The sequence below is a fragment of the Callospermophilus lateralis genome, unplaced genomic scaffold (genome assembly GCF_048772815.1).
Source record: "Callospermophilus lateralis isolate mCalLat2 unplaced genomic scaffold, mCalLat2.hap1 Scaffold_194, whole genome shotgun sequence".
Lineage (NCBI taxonomy): Eukaryota > Metazoa > Chordata > Mammalia > Rodentia > Sciuridae > Callospermophilus > Callospermophilus lateralis.
Genome location: NW_027512953.1, coordinates 1,415,273 through 1,431,526, shown reverse-complemented (window position 1 = coordinate 1,431,526; position 16,254 = coordinate 1,415,273).

Below are 16,254 nucleotides of genomic sequence, written 5' to 3'. Positions count from 1 at the left end.
GATTAACTGGGTGGTAACCATAGGCAAGTAGAGTGTGGACCTGTGTCTTTGGGGTGCATGTTTTTTAGCTGAGCTTAGTCTCCCTCTCTGCCTCCTGATGTGATATCCTAAGCTGCTTTCCTCTGAAACACACTTATGCCATGATGTTCTGACTTACCTCAGGCCCCAGGAAATCGAATTAACGATGGACTGAGGCCTCCAAAACCATGAGCCCCCAAATAAACTTTTCCTCCTTAAAGTTGTTCTTGTCAGGTCTTTTGATCACAGTAGCAAAAAAGTTGCCTAAAAATATATACATGAAAAGAGAATAAATCATCTTTAGTTCACTATCATAATCTTTTTTTTTTTTACTTTTCAAGAAGGAAGATGATTCTTAGACACCATTTCCTAGAAACAATTGTTTAACACACAGAGTTTAGACATTGTAGTCCTAGTTCTGTGAGCATATATTTCTCCTAATTCAGAGTAGATTAAAACTGAAGGATTTTTCTTTTTTGGTACAGGGATTAAACCTGGGGTGCTCAACCACTAAGCCACATCCCCAGCCCTTATTTATATTTTATTTAGAGGCAGGATTTCACTGAATTACTTAGATCCTCACTAAGTTGCTGAATCTAGCTTTGAACTCATGTTACTCTGCCTCAGCTTCCCAAGCCATTACAGGCATGCACCACAATACTTGGCTCAACATAGTGGACTGTTAAATACAGCAGAAGTGGCATGTCATCTGGCAAATGTGAAGTCATAATTTTTACCAGTAATCATTCATCCTTCATCCATAATGAGCCACTGCTATCATTTTCAGTACCTTTAGGTACTAAACATACTCATCTTGAGAAAGTTTGAAATGATGGCTTCCTCTTGGCATTGTCTGGCTTCTGAATTTGGTAGATGTGAGCACAGTGCCATGCTTGCCTGTCCTATTATACATTTAGGATTTTTAAACAAATCAAACACTGAAGAGCTTTCATATTGGATTAATGAAACTTTGAAACTCTGAATGCAATGGCTATTTCAATGGAAAAATATATCAGGCCATGGAAACAGACAATTTGGTTTTTAAAAGCCAAATTAAAACTCTGAAAAGAGCCAGATTGGTACATATTTTGTTCTTTAATTCAGAATTTTAAATAATCTTATTTTGTATTTTAACTTCTGTACATTTGTACGTAAGAATTTTGACCTTTTATTTTGTTATATTTAAAGCTTCGTCCCAGGGTTTCATAAACTGACTTCCAGACCACTCAAGTATAATCGAATCAAGTCTTCATTGAAGCACACTGGTGGCGGCTAACCAAAACCTAAAGCTGTTCTGATCAGCCCCAAACAATTGCAAGGGCACTCCTTATAAGCCTGAAAACCGCAAAAGGGATGTTGGGGTCTAGCCAATGCAAGCAAGCCAGGTTACAGAAATGGGAGAGTCTAGTCGAGTGGCGGGAAGCCTAACCAATCACAGTTAGCCCAATCACCCCAGTTATAGAAACAGCCCGCCCCCACCGTTACCCTAGTTACAGAAACAATGCCCCATTAGGTAGTTTTGTGTTCTTAAAGGTTTCTATAGCAAAAGGAAAAGAACATCTTTCCCCAGTCATGACCCTTCTACTTGGCATGGTTGTTTTACAGGATGAAGTCATAAGACAAAATGGAGTCACATTTGCTTCTACTATCACAATTTGTTTGGATTTTAATTCCCAAAGGAAATTTTACATTTAAATTCTGCTTGCAAATTTTGTAAAAGTGAGGAATTTATAGTCAAATACAGGATATATAAATATTTGCATTTTACTTTGAAACTTCTTAAATTTTGACATTTGATATCATTATAGATTTTTAAGTTCAGTTGGATAATAAATCTGAGAATAATTATAATAGAATGGAGTAGGCATATTTAGCCTTAATCACAGAGATACACTAGAATTAAGGCTGTAATTATTCTTTTATTATGCATTCAGAATCTTCTGGTGTGAAGCTTTCTCAGTGTTCTTGGTGCTAGGAAGACTTGCAAAGGAGAGGTGATTGATATTAACAGAGTAGAACAGAAGGTGTGTGAGAGTACACTTGATATAATGCACATTTTCCTCAAAGTATAGTCAGAGACTACTTGATAATGCTCTTAAAAGGTTGTCTTTGGGTTGAATTAACCCCTACAAAAAGTAGAGGTTTGGTTGATGTGGTTTGGAGAGATGCTTCTTATCCATCTTTGATATACTTTTACTCCCTGAAGGAGAGAATTCTGGATGATTATGTTTTAGATAAAATTGTGTGCTCTCAAATTTTGTATATTAAAGCTCAGGGCCCATTGTGACTATTATGGGAGACAATTAAGGTTAATTGAATTCTTAGAATGAGGTTCTATTTTCAAAGGGCTGATGTTATAAGAAGAATCACAGATGTTATAAAGTTCACTGTCTCAGCTTAAACATAGAGAAAAAGACATGTGAAGACACAGTAAAAACGTATCATCAGCAAGTACAGAGGGAGACTTCACCTGAAGGCAACTCGATCTTAGATTTTGGCCTCAAGAACCATCAGAGAATAAATTTCTCTTGTTTAAACTACTCTGGGTTTTCTATTAGGGCAGCTCAAGCAAACTAATACAACTCCTGATCTATTTGTTATTTGCGTCCCTTCAAATACATTAACATACACAAATGTTAATATGATATTTGTAAAGAAACATCAATCTTTCTAACTAAAACATTAAAATATTAGCCTTAAAACAATAGCATTAAAATCTTAATCACAAGAATGTATCAAGTTTGTATTAACTAAAAATTTTCCTCCTGCCTCTGCTTAGCATCAACTTTCAAAATCCCTGTGTTTGTGCATGCATGTAATACAGTGTGAATATGTGCTGGTTATTGTCTCAGAATTCTGTGGTATATGAATATTTAGAGTTATGTGGTTTTTAGAAGGAAAGTTAATGATATGCACTATTTTGAGAGATATATGAAAACTTGTACCTAAAAGTTATTTTGAGCTATTTTAAAAAGTACCCCTGAATCTCAGTGGTAAAACATAATAAAATATTTCATCCTCAAAAATTTTATGTTATCTCACCAGGATGACTGTGCCACATGCAGTGCTCTAGTGATCCATGCTGTTTTGGTTCTTAAGAAGTATGTCTCAAAAAAAGCACTTTCTTCATTTACCATAATATGGGAATAGAAATTTGTCCATCTTTCACCAAAATTTAATATTCTGCTTCCCAGGTGAATTACAAGAGACTAGTAGTTGGTGAGAGTTAGTCACATGGCCCCACTCAGTCACAAGGTATAATAAAATGTTACCACCTTGTATACTCAGGAGAGGAGAGTTAGATATAAGAAAAGCAGCTGAAGCCCTTTTCTTATTCAATTGATTATATGTGCATTTCCTTTATCACATGAATGAGCACACTGAAACTCTGTAGATTAAACAATATTTACATGACCTTGAGCCTGAACCTGTCCAATGATTGCCCTCGAAACACTTTTCATCCAGACAGTGACAAAATGGATTGTGAGAAGACATTTGGATTCATACTGAAGACTATAAACATGTATTTTATTCTACTGTACCATGTTAAAGGTCAAACAATGTCATGAATACACAAACAATTAGAGAGAAGTTTATAACTGTACCCATAGAGAAGAGATTCTCTGGATAATAATTGGGTCTAAAGCAGGTAACTATTTTTACACACCTTTTTCTCAACGAGAAACAGGCACTCATTTGATGACTGCCACTGGTGTCAAAGGTATACCTGGCACATAATACTTTTTTTTTCCATATGAACATTATTTTTGAGAATTTTGCTAATTTAATCTACTACTTCTACCTTCTTCTGTGCAAAGTTCAAATCAATATGAATCATTTTGGTGGATGCATTTAGTTCTGTGTATTTGATAGACTAGTATGATAAAGTTTTCTAGATTGCCTTACTCCTTGAATATGATTATACGAAATGCATGGGATGCTATTATATAGGAATACGCACAGGTTTTTTTTTTCCCCCTCAATCTTTCCAACTAAAGATTGAACAAAGAAGTCTTCTACAGCTGAGCCACACACCAAGTTTTGAAACAGGGTTTCACTAAGTTGTCCAGGCTGGCCTTGAACTTCCTAAGCCTCCTGATTAGCTGGGAATACAGGCATGTGCCACCATGCCCAGTTAAGATAGATGTTCTCTTTTGTTTGTTTGTTTGTTTGTTGTGGGGCTGTAAACTGAACACAGGGCCTTGTGCTTGTGAGGGAAGAACTCCACCAACTGAGCTATATTCCCAGCCCAAGATAGAGTTCTTAAAACAATTGTTAGAAGTGATTTTCTTGAACAGATCTATTCTAAATATACCATAGAACAAGTGTAGTTTAAATTTGTTAGGAAATGCATAAAAAGCAAGCTTTCAAAACATTGTCTTTAGATGCTTAGTCTTTTCCTTGTGAAAAAAAGTCATTTTTCCTCTATGAATATAGAACACATGAAAATCAGGTCAGAATACATATTCTTGTTAATTCAAACTTGAGTAGTGCTAACTTAAATATTTGAATAAACTGCTACTGTTTTGACATTCTCCAATGTTCACTCTACTCCCGCTGGTCTCTTAGGTCTCTCTTCCTTTTGCCTGGGATTCTGGGATTTCAACTTGTCAATGTCTTTTACCTCCATCAAGTCTTTGCTCTCACCTAACTTTCTAAATATAACCAGTGTTATGTATATATTCAATATTGCCATCTAATTCTCATATGCCTTATCTCCTTACACCATTTTGGTATTTTCTCTTCCTTTTCAAGGGACATATGATTTCTTTCTTTGCTTAAAATGTAACCTTGATGAGAACTCCAATCTGTGTCTTTGTTCTGTTGTTTGTGTATTTTCTGCTTCTGGTATAAACCTGTTATAGAGTGAATGCTAAAGTCCATTTAAGATCTATATTCTGAAACACTGCCTCTTAATATGATTTTTATTGGGAGGTAGGTGTATATGGGATGTAATCAGGATTTGATAAGGATATGACAATAGATCTTTCGTGGATGGGACTATTGTTCATATGAAAATTCTAAAACAGCCTGCTTTTCTTTTCTATCATGTAAGGTCATAAGGAGAAGGTTACTACCACCTATTAACTACAATGAAACCCCTCACCAGTGTCTATATCTACCAGCACCTTCATTTTTGATGTTATAGTCTCCCAAGTTACCTGATCTAAACCACCCAATTTTGCTCTTACATTATATCATTGTAAGCTAAGACAAGCATGGATTAGATGTGCAATTGGTTGGGTGTTCCCCTGAATAGATTGTGGAAAAATTTACTTGTGGAACAGTTATTATTCCTGGGGCTGTGGATATAGTTCAGTTGGTAGTGTGCTTGCCTTGCATATACAAGGTCTTGAGTTCAATCCCCCCAGCGCCACAAAAAACAACAACAATAACAACAACAACAAAAAAAAGAGTTATTATTCCTTAAGGGGTCATAAGATACCTTCATGATGTGGGTTCTCTACAGTTCCACAGAGGCACATGCCTCCAAACTCCCACAGCAATTCATGCTTGATCCACATCAAATTTGATCCACAAAATGCTTTCCTGATTCTACTTTAGTCAGGCTGATAAATGATTTGAGCATTTTACTTTTATACCAGAGTTTGGGCTGCAAAGTTAGTTGTCATTTAGACCCTATAACCACTAAACAATATGTAAGATTCTACTTATGTTGATATATTGTCTGCATAAGAATTTTATCTAAACTACAAATAAGTGTTATATTATCTTTATATTTTTTCATATTACTTGGAAGAATTTTGAAATTTCTCTCTATGCTTTGTGCTTCTATATTTGCATTTTTATGTCATAATATTATTTACTTACTATTGACTCCACAGCTAGACTCAATGTTCTTTGAATTTTTTTCTTTTAGTATTTCGGTATTCCATGCACCAAGTGTAGAGTCTTACACAAGGAAAATATTCTTTAAATATTTAAAAGCTGTATTCATTTGAATTCTTCAGACCTGTCTTATATTAGTGTCTGATAAATTTAAAATACAACTTGTGAATAATCCATGTAATCTATTCCAGGTCAGGATCCTCCTTAGTTCATTTAGCTGACTTGTGTAACTCTAACTATCATGCCAAGTAAGAGAAATGCAACATTTTTATTTATTTTAAATAAAATTCTAATCCCTATGAAACTGTTTTAAGAAGGTAGAAGAATATCATCAATTCAGCATTAAATCATGAATTATCGCAGAATAAGAACTATGATCTTAAGGAGGATGGTCAGAAGAATTAGAAGGACTGAACAAAAAGGAAGTATTTTAGAAGTTACACTTTAAAAAAAAAGATTAGTTTTCTTTTGTCTATTAAATTGTTGTATGTGGATGTGGAAGTTTTGTATTTCCTCTTAGCATTTGCTTCTATCATCAGAGATTAAATTATATATTTTTAAAGAAAAAAAAGGTTATTTGCAAATTACATACACATTCAACTTAATGAAAGTTTATGAAAATCTCCAATAACCCCTAAGTTTTGAAATCAAAATTTAGATCACTGTGGTACAGATAATCACCTTTATTTTATAAGGCATTCAGTATAAAATAGATTTTTCTTAATGCCTATTAATGAAAATATTTAAAACTAAAGTATAAAATATAATCTATTAATTGATAAAATATTAATAGATCATGTATTTAATAAAATTCTTATTTACGTGGTTAAATAAAGTTCTATTTCTTAAGATTTTAAGATTTGTATTAATTACATACATTTCATCACATTGCGGTGGCCCATGCCTATAACCCCAGTGGTTCAGCAGGCTGATACAGGAGGATAGCAAGTTAGCCTCAGCAAAAGTGAGTTTCCAAGGAAATCAGTGAGACCCTATCCCTAAATAAAATACACAAAAGGGCTTGGGATGTGGCTCAGTGCTTTAGTGCCCCTAAAGTCAATTCCCAGTACCCCCTACATATAAAAAAAAACCAAAAACATACAAAATGTTTGTAATTAAATTAATTAAACAAGTGTAAGTATAGCTTAGCATTTAACAAATATTTTCATATTATTTACTTAGAAGTCATTTTACTTCTTCTCTTTACTTTTAATGATAATATGATAAGTATTACTTCTGAAATTTTAAAAAATTGAGTATGTTTTTATATGTGAACTTGAATGAACATATGATTTTTATGATAAGATATTGTTTGTAACAGATGCAAGTGTTAACCTAGCACAGCAGCATTAGCACTCACAGAACCAATCAATTTAGAGTAATCAGTTTGATCCATGTTCTTTAATTTATATGCTAAACAGATGAACTGAATGGATTGTTATTACCAAACAAATGACTCCTTGTTATTAAAGTTCTCCTGGATTTTATATGGTTGTTCATGACACCTAATCCATTGTTCTTAACTAGGCAAATGGTAATTTTAAGTATGCAGTGTAAAAATCTAATGAAAAACATACCACACATCACTAACATTTGTGAAATGATCAAATCAGAATATTATTAGATTAAATTCTTTTTAATATTTGCTGTAGAAAATGCTTATGAACTCTAAAATAAATAGCATGTATTATATAAAAACATAAACTTAAAGGATAACTTAGTGTTGATTTTATAGTATAAATTTTAGTGTATAATAACATTATTTTAAGTTGCATTTTTGATGTAATTTACTTCATTTATTTTAACTAAGGGAGAAACATCAGTTAGAAATATGTATTTATGAAAAATAAAACAGAAAACCAACATGCACAGAGCAGTTTCTTTTTTTCTGAATTTCAATATACCTTGAAATATTAAGTGTGATTATGAAGATTGCTCATTATAATGATGTCAGGACATGGTAAGCATATTTTAAGTATAGGTAGTGATTAAACATGGAAGAAGCATATCAAAATATTAATACAGGTCATCATTGGAAAGATGTTGGGGTCTTTTCTATTGCCATTATGATTGCCTTTATTGTGAAGTTGTGGATGAGAAGGAGCAACAAACCCCAGATCAGTATCTTCACAGCAATTGGGCTAGATTGTTGGAGTTAAGTGCCATCTGCATTATGTTAAAGCAATCAGTATTTATTGGAAGCCTCAATTATTTTAAAATAGAAAGTTAATGTTTATCATTTCAATGCTTAATTATAATTAATAATCATCATACTATGTCACTGCAAGAGTTTGAGATCCTAAAGTCAGCCAGACAGCATATTTCCATGAAGATCCAGCCCAAAACAGTGATGTTGATTATGTCAGAATGAGGTAGTTATGCATTCTGCCCCTTCTTAGCAGGATTTATTTAGAGTTCTGCTAGGAAAATATATTCTTCCTAAGTACATAAATAAAGGCTTTTTATACATAGAAGTATCCATGATTTTTGTTGGATATTATTATACATATTAGATGAGTAACTAAGTTCTAATTAAATTCTTATTGAGTTGTAGACTGATTTTTATAACAAATCACCAATAATATGTTTGTTTAGTTCTATGTGCATTTTTTTCTATCAATTTTCCACTTGCATTTTCTTCAATATTGAAAATAAACATCTAATTTGACTAAGTGGGCTACTCGATGACAAAGAATTTGGAGTGTGATGTTAAATGTTTGAGAGACTTTGATTCTCTCACATGGATTATCTGCCAGGGATACACCCCAAGATCCCAATGTATGCCTGAAACTGGAGACGGTACTGAAACCTCAATATACTGTGTTTTTTTTCTAACACATACATACATATACTAAAGTTTAATTCATACATTCAGCAATGACAGGCATTGTGATATGGAGTTTGGAAAAATATCACATTTTGAGTGGGATGGCATAAGAATTTACCACAGTAAGAATAATGCAGAATTAAAACTTGTGAATGATTTTTGAAAATTAAATGTAACATTTTCAGATTCCTATTGACCATAATCAACTTAAAAAAGGGAAATCAAAACTACTAAATGAGGATCACTTTGTGGCAAAATACACTGAATCAACACTAGATATAGGTTTCCCTGTTCAGATAGTTTCACTTTTGCCCACTTTGTTCATCTAAACTCCACACATGCTCATATAAGCTTGCTAACTCCAATGGTGGCAAAATGTTTTTCTCCAATAAACCATTGTGAGTTTCTTCTGGCTTACATTGAATATAGATAATGAAAAATAGACTGAGAGGTTATCTGGCATTGAAATAAGAAATATCATTCTCTATTTTGCTAGGATTATCAAGGAAAATAAAAACTTTACCTGAAACCAACCCAAGAACTGAGGTTGATATGAAATTATTATTTTGTGATCAGTGAATCAATAAGTAGATTATTCTCACATAGAATCCTTTTTCTATACTCAACAGCATGTTGATATTTCTATTTTTTTTACTTTTGTCTTAAATTTACTCATTGCTTGATTTTTCTTCTTATATCAATAAATTGATGCCACATTCTTCCTGTTATTCTATCCAAAATATTCACAAAATAACCTATAGTAGATATTAAATGTTGTTATAAATGGATAAATAAATGCAATATTAATTTAGCTTTAAAATAAAGAGCAGAATAAACTAAAATTTGTAGAAATTAAATCTGCATACTTTCTAAAATATGCAATTGTTTGATTATTTAATAAATTCTTTGTGATTTTTCAAAAAAATACATGATGTGAATTTATTTATCATTTATAAACTGGTGAAAGTTGACTATTTTTTCCTAAATAGTTTGATATTTATCTCATAATAAATTTTACAAATAGAGGACTGGGATTGTGGCTCAAGCTGTAGCATGCTCACCTGGCATGCGCAGGGCACTGGGTTTGATCTTCAGCACCACAAAAAAAATAAAATAAAGATCTTGTGTCCACCAAAAACTAAAAAAAAAATAAATAAATATTAAAAAATTCTCTCTTTCTCTTTAAAAAAAATTGACATTAAATTTTATAAATAGAGTCAAACATATAAGAAATTGTTTGACAAATAACCCTATCAATAAATGGGCCAAGAACCTGAACAGACACTTCTTAGAAGAAGATATACAATCAACCAATAAATATATGAAATAATGTCCATCATCTCTAGCAATTAGAGAAATAAAAATCAAAAGTATTCTAAGATATCATCTCACTCCAGTCAGAATGGCAGCTATTATGAAGACAAACAACAATAAGTGTTGGCAAGGATGTGGGTAAAAATACATTGCTAGTGGGACTGCAAATTGGTGCAGCCAATATGGAAAACAGTATGGAGATTCCTTGGAAAACTGGAAAAGGAACCACCATTTGACCCAGCTATCTCTCTCCTGGGTCTATACCCAATGGACTTAAAATCAGCACACTAGAGGGACACAGCCACATCAATGTTTATAGCAGCACAATTCACAATTGCTAAACTGGGGAACCAAACTATATCCCCTTCAGTGGATGAATGGATAAAAAAAAATGTGGCATATACACACAATGGAATTTTTTTCAGCAATAAAAGAGAATAAAATCATGGCATTTGCAGGTAAATGGATGGCATTGGAGAAGGTAATGCTAAGTGAAGTTAGCCAAGTCCAAAAAAAAAATGCCAAATGCCCAATGTTTTCTTTGATATAAGAAGGCTGCTTCACAGTGGGGTAGGGAGGGGAAGCATGGGAGGAACAGAGGAACTCTAGATAGGGCAGAAGGGTGGGAGGGAAACGAAGGGAACAGAGGGTTAACAAGGGTGGTGGAATGTGATAGACATCATTATCCAAAGTACATGTATGAAGACAAGAATTGGTGTCTATATACTTTATATACAACCAGAGATATGAAAAATTGTGCTGTATATGTGTAATAAAAATTGTAATGCATTCCACTGTCATTTATTTTTTAAAAGATTCAATAAAAAAGAAACACACACACACACAAAAAAAAAAAAAATTATGTTTATGTTACAAGCCAGGCTATAAGGACAATAACCAAACAGACTCCATTTTGCCCCGAGACTCCACATCATGTAAGAAATTCTTCTTCCTGAGAAAGCCCCACCTCTGTACCCATCAACTTTTGCTTAGCATAGCATGTTTGGCAACACAAACAGGCAATTCCTATACAATGTAAAAGTATTCTGTCTTTGCTTTCTGTTTTTCTTGGGCAATGTACCCTGTCAGAGATTGACTGTCTATATGTTAGTAACCCTTTTTAAACTTGTACATAACTAGGGACATTTTGGCCCACTCTATTTTCTGCTTATGATTTTCAATCTCATGATGTTTGTTTATGGTTTTGAATCATAGCAATAGAAACTTATGCTTTAATATGATTTTGGAGTATAAAAGATGTACTCAATCTCCAGGGGGGGGGATTCCGAAGGTTGTAGACTTGCAGAATGCCCCTTGGTCCACCAGTTGGTGGATCTGTACCACCAACTATTGAATAAAGTTTCCATCTCCTGCAAAAAAAAAGTTTGAATCATTTTAATAACTTTATATAATCACATGGAGATTATTCATAATTATAAACTGGAGATAAAATCAAAAATTTTCTAGGCATTTTGTCTTTTATTGTTGTTAATATGGACATGCATTTCTGATGTGTGAATTGCAATAGGCAAGATATGAATTACATTTAGTATGGTCATAAATTTTTATCAAATAAATTTTTATTGGCTTTTATATCAATAATCAGAATTCAATAGCAAAAGTGCTTGATAATTACTATCAGGCATACAGTTGATGATAAGGCCACAATTATAAGGTTTTTTAAAAATATTTTTATTTTTATTTATTTATGTATTTATTTTTATGAGGTGCTGAGGATCGAACCCAGGGCCTCATGTGTGCAAGGCAAGTGCTCTACCAATAAGCCAAACCCCAGCCTATAAGGTTATGTTTGTGAGAATTTTGACTTTTTTCCATGCACAAAAATGAATGAAGATATAGATAATGTCAATTTTCATATATGGGAAGGATCATCTGGTCAGGACAGAAGTTCAAAACCAGAATGCTTCATTGAGTTGTACTGCAGCAGTGAAAGGCAGCCATGAACCACAAGGCTAATTTTAGAGAAACCTGGGTGTATATTGTGGCCGTAGACTCTTTATGAAGAGTCTATGTTGCCTTTCTTCACCTCCAAAATGCACTGAGGACATTGAATCTAGTCAAGGAGATATATGGGCATTAAAAAAGAGATGAATAAGTGGACTTAGAAGTGAAAGCACAAAAATATATGTGACATGATTACAGATGGATTTAGTACTCTGAGTGACAAGAAAGGGATGAGTTAGCTATCAAAAATGAAACCATGTTCATTAGAAATATAAACTCTGCTAGATGTCAAATTGCATTAAGAACTCCTTGTAATCTAGAGTGTTTATCCAATGAGGAGTATAACATTTGCTTAGATATTAAACCCAATGTTTAATACATGATAATCATGGGTAATAAATTTTTCACAAATTATATTTCATTTGACAGCAAGGATAATTTAGTAAGTTTGTGAATCCATTTAAAATTCAATACCTTTGGGTGCTGCATCACTGAACTTACTAAGCCAGATTCTCCCACAGTGTAATCCACTTTTCAGCTTCCCAGAGTCCTATTAAGTTCTTCAGTATATTAAATGCTTCCCTAGAGTATTAAAGAGTTAATACACCCTGCACTGAGGAAGTATCACATGAGCAATGAAAATTTAAAAAATAAATAATAATAACATGCCATTCTTTTTATTCAAATAGTACTCTTTATTTGCATGTATTCTCATTTCCTAAGGTTCATAGTCTGTAACTGTAGACATAGTGATATTTTCAGACAAGTAAAATAGATGACTTGATTTTTTTCTGTCATTCATAGAAACACATTTTTGCCAAACATTATTCCCTTATTCTGTATCAATCCTTGCTTTTGTCAGGATAACTTTGCCTTTAGCATTTGTAGATTCAAGTGAACACAAAACTAAGTTCTACAGTATTTGTTTCCTGGAAATGTATGGTAAGTTTTTTTCTATTTTCTGTTTGTTTACAGTTTATTGATTGCTAGAGCTGATAGGTGCTTGTAAATAAACCTATTTTTTGTACTCACATGATTTTGCACTTTTAGAAAACAGAAGCAAGGTAAGTTAGCATTACTGTACCTTAATCTTACAATGTTTAGCTAAATTATACATATAAAGGAAAAAATGACATATTAATTCCAGCTAATATATTTTGAGTAAGAAGTATTTAATTCACATTATAGTTAAATAATTCAGAAAATAAGGAATGAAGAAATAAACAAGTAAGTTTCCCCATTCATAGCATATTCACACAAGCAGGAATATACACGCATACATACCGGTTTGAATAGTTAAGTGGATATTGTGCCATGCTTATGGCCACTAGGAAGGAAGTAGAAACATAACATGAAATTATTTACTATAAGAATAGGAATATTATGCTATGTTGAAAAGGCATATTGTACACGTAGGTTTTTGGATATTAGTTGTATAAAATTAATGAATTCATTCTAAATAAATTCTGAATTATGAGAAACAAATATACTTTTAATCATATTCTTCTGAACCTCTCTTTTAGATGAATTTGTTTCTTACATATATTAATTTATGGAAAGGATTTTTTTCTAGTTTTAATATCAATTTTTAACAGCAAATGTAATAGTATCATTTATATTTCCACCACACTCTTTATCTCTTTTGTCTGAACTCTTATTTTCATAGTTTATAAATGAGTTGAAAGTTTATTTTTCTAAGGTCTTTCTATGCCCCTTGTGTAATTAGGTGTTTCTTCCATGATCCCCAAAGGCCAGTCAATTTTAGCACTCATCATACTTTATAGCAATTATGTGGTTAGTGATTTGTTTATGCTCCTTGACCTACATGAGAAGCAGGTGTTAACCAATAATTACTATTTATTGTTAATATATAATGGAATACTTTAAATTTTATGCAAAGCCATACCTTAGAAATAGCGGATTTATGCAATGTCAAACAGCATGATTTGTAGATTGTCTAGTATTTAAATTCTTATTTTAAAAGATAACAAATTGATTTTACTCATATTCCCTTTAATTTCTTATCAATATCAGAATTTGGCAAGCATCATAGTTCTTTGGCTAATGTTCAGTAAATTAAATGTAAACGTCTTTCTGCGATACTTTAATAGATGTAGAAGGTAAGTTTCCCCATTAGGTAAATAGTAAAAAAGTCAAATTTGAATAATGTAACTTTATACTTGTCTGCAGACTAGGGAATATGCATTACTATATTATCATACACTCATATATCATTGTGTATTTAATGGAGATGGTTTCAAATTTACAGTGTTTCAACTTACATTTTTAAGTTTTACAAAGGCATAAAAATTCTGGGTTTTCATTAGAAATCCTATTTGAAATTTTGAATACTGATCTTTACCCAGGCTAGTAATATTTGGTGTGCTAATATTGCTTCTCTGGTGATATGGGCAATGGCAGGAGCCACAGCTCCTAGTTAACCATTCAATAATGAGAGCAAATAACCCATAATCCTCAGTACACTGTGTGGCTGAGTTGTGATGTTCAGTAGGTCTATTAAGTACAATTACTCAGACTCTTTTCAATTTTTGTTAGGTTCACCAGTACCTAACCCCACTTTAAATAAATCTCACCAGTATTATACAACCCATTTTGTTAGTTTTTATTTTCCATGGCTATAGTTCCCCCATATTACTGTTTCATTCAGAGTTTTGATATCTGAGTAGAATTTTACTATCACTAGGCATTTTAGAGATATTCCTATAAAGCAGTTCTATACAAATTTTTAACTTGAAATGGTACCTCAATTAAGGATTTTAAAGTGAATGCAAATGTGCTTCATTTTTCTTTCAGTACCATTTAATAGTGCCTGAGCTCAGTCTTCTATTGCACATATTCTGTAGACTAGATTTAACCTTCTAGAGTTCTATTTAAATATGATCCTTTTTTACCTTTGAAATACAGAATTTTCCTTTTCAGAGGAAGTTGGCATTCCTTTATAAAATAATAGAAGGTGGCCTTTGACATAATTATTATCTATAGTTGCAGGACTTTATTTGTGAGTAATGTGTCACAGAAAATAAAGTTATAGATTCAGCATAATATATTTTATTCATAAAACATTAAGAAATTTAAGAGGGAGCATGCTTTGCCTCCTGTTTAATAAGCAATACACACAGTATAAAAATGCTTCATCCATTCCTGCAAAAACTGTTACATAATTAAAACTTACAAAAGTAACAGCACAGATCTTCCTAGTAAAAAAAAAACTAATTGTTAAAATATGGAGTATGAAAAGTTAAATAGAACAATATTCACATTATGTTATGATTATTTGAATGTCAATTTCTTAATAGACTGACAGTAGTTGCCTTGAGTTTTACATTAGTAGGTGATGAACAGAGATGTTGAGTGATGTGCAGGAGTATTTAATTAGAAGTTTCAAAAATAATGGAATGAAAATAGAAAAAGTGAATAGAGAGAAGAGAGAAGATAAGGGTAAAACTTAGACAAGAAACTGAAAGAGTTTGTATAGTTATTATAATTCAAACTGAAAAGCTGCTTCTCCAAAAAAAAAATCAATGAAGTGAAGAGAGCCTTCATTTTGGGGGGAGCAAATTTTTGCCAAACACATGTGAGATTTCAGATAGAACAATAATCTCCAGGATATATAAAGAACTCAAAAAAAAATCTTAATACCAAAAAAAAAGAACAAAGAGCCCAATTAATAAATGGGCTAAGGAGCTGAACAGACACTTCGTAGAAGAAGAAATACAATTGATCAAAAAATATATGAAAAAAATTCAACAGCTGTAGTAATTAGAGAAATGAAAATTAAAACTACTCTAAGATTTTATCTCATTCCAATCAAAATGGCAGCTTTCAAGACTACAAAGACCAATAAGTGTTGGTGAGGATATGGGGAAAAAGCACATGCATACATCACTGGTGGGACTGCAAATTGGTGCAATCAATATGGAAAGCACTATGGAGTTTCCTTGGAAAACCAGGAATGGAACCACCATTTGACCCACCTATCCCACTCCTTGGTCTATAACCTAAAGATTTAAAAACAGCATACTACAGTAATTATGAAGCCACTTCAGTGATTACAGTAGCATAATTCACAATTGCTAAACTGTGAAAGCAACTTAGATGCGCTTCAATAGATGAATGGAGAAAGAAAATGCTGTACACATACACAAGAGAATATTACTCAACATGAGTATTTGCAGGTAAATGGATGGAGTTGGAGAAAATCATGCTAAGTGAAGTAAACCAATTAAAAAACAAACAAACAAACAAAAGGCCAAATGTCC